The sequence below is a fragment of the Frieseomelitta varia genome, unplaced genomic scaffold, assembly GCF_011392965.1.
Source record: "Frieseomelitta varia isolate USP_RPSP 00005682 unplaced genomic scaffold, Fvar_1.2 scaffold_552, whole genome shotgun sequence".
NCBI lineage: Eukaryota > Metazoa > Arthropoda > Insecta > Hymenoptera > Apidae > Frieseomelitta > Frieseomelitta varia.
Genome location: NW_025110315.1, coordinates 230096 through 234612, shown reverse-complemented (window position 1 = coordinate 234612; position 4517 = coordinate 230096).

The following is a 4517-nucleotide window of genomic DNA, read 5'->3' as shown; positions in this document are numbered from 1 at the left end:
AAAAGAAAAAAAAAAAAAAAAAAAAAAAAGAAGAAATTTCATGAAAATGTGTTGGCTGAATTACTAACCGTAGGGGTGAGTTGTGAATCGACGGGCGGCTGAGGAGCGGCTGAAGCTCGAGGGCGCCGCGACGCCAGATATAACATCCGCAGCGTACGCGACGCTACCGAAGATGGGCACGCGGGACGCCTCCAGGGCTGGCCAGTGAATCTGCCCACGCGAAAGCTTCGCGTAACGATGTCTGCGGATCAGACACGCTACAGAACCAGGAAATCAGTGTAACACCGACGTCGGAATCTCGGCAGAGGGTGGACAGCAGTACGAATTTGGACGACCCTGGCCGTCCGAGAACAGCGGTGCGAGAATTATGTGGCTACCTCCCACCGGCTCTCCCAATCTTACCCAAGTAGCGCATGATCTTGGCTAGAATTAATTTTTACACCGGACCATCGGTATTTGCAATTTTTTTTTTAACGCTAGAACGTTGCTTCCCACGATGTGACGTGACCATATAAATCGATATAAGTCGACCGACGTTCGAAGAATATAATTCGGAATATCCTTTGAAACTCGGACCGTTACTTTGCTACGTATTCTTTTAAACCTTTCACGATGGACAATTGAGTTTGTTAAATATTAATTGTTGATATTATTAATAATATTATTTCCGAAACCAGGAAGTGATTATGTGCTTGGGTTTATGCCGGTCTCTCTCGCGCTTTTCTACGAAGATTCAAGACAGTCTTGCAGATTCTCGGTAGTTCAACAGGTCATCGGCTTAATTTCGGCTAATAGTTTGGTACATACATACGTAACCAAATGAAGGCATCAAAGACTGGGATCACTCGAAATAACTATCGACCATTATTCCGAATCAAAATGATTTGAGGGATATATTACCCATGAACTCGATTAAAAACCTCGGATATCGATTCTAAAATTGAACGAAGTTTCTAAAGTTAAAGTCAAATAAAAAAAGAAAAGAAGCAAATGAAGTAATTGATTTAATAAGTTAATACGAAGCTCTTGTGATTTCTATCAAGCGGTATTAGCAAGTAAACATAAATATACATTTGTCAAGAATTGTTTCACAACGATTCTATTCAATTTTACAATAATGATAGTTTTTTTTTTTTATTTCACTTTAATTACTATAATTTTGTGACCTTTTCTTTCTTAATAAAACGCCGCATGTCTAACGTATGGACAAAATTTCGCATTTTGAAAGGCGTCGCAAATAACAAAAGGTATGGTTGTTTATCGTGTTAAATTTGTTACATTCGTCATGCTGATTTGTGTACGAAAATATGCGTGTGGAGTAACGCTGCGTCATTACGTAAGATGACTGTTTCTCAAATCAGCAAGTTGTCTCTCAAATATTCTTTTCAGAGCGAATTAACATCTAAGCTTTATTACTGACGATACTTTTATTCTTTTAATTAAAAACTTATTTCATTTTCTCTCTTTCGTTTTGAGACTTGCTAGTTTATCGCGTCTGACTCATGAAAGATACGTTTCACTTACTTTCGACACTCAATGGGCAAGACCAAGCCTTCGTTCTTAATCCTCTATTCATACGTTGATGATCAGGATATTTTTTCATTTTTCATTATACGTTTTATTTTTCTTTCTTAATTCTTAGTTTTACGATTCTTTAATATTTATCTTCGTAATGTCAATTAAAATTATTTTCCTTTTCTGAAATAAAAATTCTTAATTGTTATAATAATTTTAAGACTATTGATATGTATACTGAAAACGATCGCAGAGATATTAATAGAATTCTTAAGTATATATAACATATTTTGTAGCTCATTAAAAGTTATACTAAACATTTCATTTAACCCACCAATTTAATTGTACGTGTTTAAGAATTTTAGTTTCATGCATTAAAAAATACTAAAATCAAAGTTAATTTCATAATTATATTATTTGTTGTTATTTTAAATATCTTATCGGAATCATTGATTGTAATATCGTCTAAAAAAATCAACACTTGATTTATACAAAATTTTAATCTTGTATAGTGGATCATGGAAGATTATTGTTGATGCATTAAGCAGATAACTAGACGCACGATCAGGGTCATCGATCACAAGAACAAACAATTTTACGTTATTCGTTGATAATCATATATGTTCAGATAATACATAGAAGAGGCTATTAAATGTTAATAGTTGCTTTCTAGTAATAGCAACAGACAAACAATTTTATCGATAAAGATATTGGCGACAAAGTTTTTGGGAAATGTACTACAGGATTAACGCAAATCTACCAATTATTATACGAAATATGTAGAAACAAAGAGGAATTAAAAGTAACTTGGAAATTTTTATAAAAATATTATAACATAATAAAAGAAAAAAAAAAAAAAAAAACTATCGTTACGAAATTTTACGTACTTCGTACTTTTTCCACGATACACGTTTGTCTGCGACTTTTCATCATATCCAAAAGCTGTAGTAATATTTCACAGGGATAAAATTATTATATCTCACGAACATACAATAAATCAAAAACGAAATCTCGAGAAATATTTCGATAAATCTTTTTCCTTAATCCCCCATGTTTCGTAGTATTTAATTCGCGAATTATACGATATAATAAGTGGTCCTGTGAATTACTTTGAGTTAAGTGTTTTTTTTTTTTTTGTGCTGTAATGTTACGAGCGATAAATATTTTCTTCGACTGAAAAACGACTAAGAGGGAAAAAGTTATTTTAGTTGCATACACAAGTTGGATGACGTTGCATGACGTTCGAAACTGGTTCCTCTTCGTTTTATAAGATTTTTGTGGATAAAGGCACGCCAATAATAATATTTAAAATATTCCTACAACGATAGTAGACTTTTACGATGCGTTTTATACATGCATTCCACATACAGATACACAGTTTTCTACCAAATTGAATTTTTATGTTCCAGATAAGTTTAAATTCTTCATCAAGCGATACTGAAATACGTAGCCCCTCGCAACGATAAAAATTTCCTTCAAACAACATTAACTTGTATATAAATATAATAAAATATAATAAATCTCTTTAATTAAAATATAACAAATCTCTTAAAATATAATAAATCTCATAAAATGTAAAATACAATAAATCTCTTTAATTATAACGACGTTTCTATTATTTTCCACAAGTATGTTAAGCCTAAATCAAACAGGTGCAATTTTGGTTTCTAGCAATTGAAACGTATATTGTCTTAACCAGTTGCCGACTGGCAATTGCGGACCATAACGAGTGACCAAAACCGTCGCGTTCTTTTCGAACTCGTCGGTACAAGACGTCACTGGATAGAAATTATTGAGAAGTAATAAATTTATTGTTTGTTCTGTCCGTTTATTTCGTTTTACTTAAACATACTTAAAACTGAATTGAACAAAAATATTGCAATTTCGGAAACGGAAAAATTCTCGACATGCGTGGCACGTCATTCCAGCGCAAAAGGTTAAAATTCCAAAATCACCGAAATATCCTTGTCACCACATTACGTGTTGTGATCATCGTAAAAACGAACTTTCAGTTTCCTATTTTTATCAAAACCATTTACCAATTACCCGATGACAGTGTACTTCTCTGAACTACGAATCGTTTCTCGTCGAACGATCTTCATAAATGCTACCGCTGCATCATGTGGCGCGAGGCGTTTTACATTCAATTGTCGTAAGAAGGGCCCTTGAAACGAGCACGGGTACATATATACGAGTAGGAGATGACACGTTCTCGTGGAATAGTACAGCGGTAAGCGAATGAGCGAGCGAGTCGAAAAAGAAACCGAAGAAGGACATTGGTGCGGTGTTAACCCGGCAAGGACATTCTGGTCCTACGAATCAGGAATGTCAAACTGGTCTGAGATGTGTGAATATACATATGTAGTTATTAATACTAAGCAACGCGGGTTGTTAGTTTCAACTGAGGATACACGTACGATAAGAATGTACATCCGCAAGACCTTGCGGAGACTCGATAATGCTACATGCGCCGCCCTCAAGGCTCCCCAAATGTTACGGTCGTGGTCGTTTCTTTGAACTTCCGTGTATTTGTAGGTTCAACTCGAACGACGATAATGGATTCCTGTTGTTGAACGTGTTATGTTGTTATGTTGCTCCTGCTAAACTGGATGTCGAGAAAACATCTCCCACGAAACGTATCGTGTGTGCACGATGGTCGAACAACGTGCATATTTGATCGAATTTCGGAAGAATAAGAGTGACAATGTAAAATTGTAATGCAGTAGTAATTAATACGACGGCCACCGGTGACCGACTGTTCCTATAAATATTTTTCATTGTAGAATGATTAAAATAAAATAAATATCATAGACGAATAAATATTAAATAATATATATATATATATATATATATATTATAATATTATTAAAATATTTTTAATTTATAATATATATAATTTAAAATTATATATATTATTTTTAATATTGTTTAATATGTTTTATTATATATATATATTATATATAGATGTATTATAATAACAAATAATAACACTATTATAATTA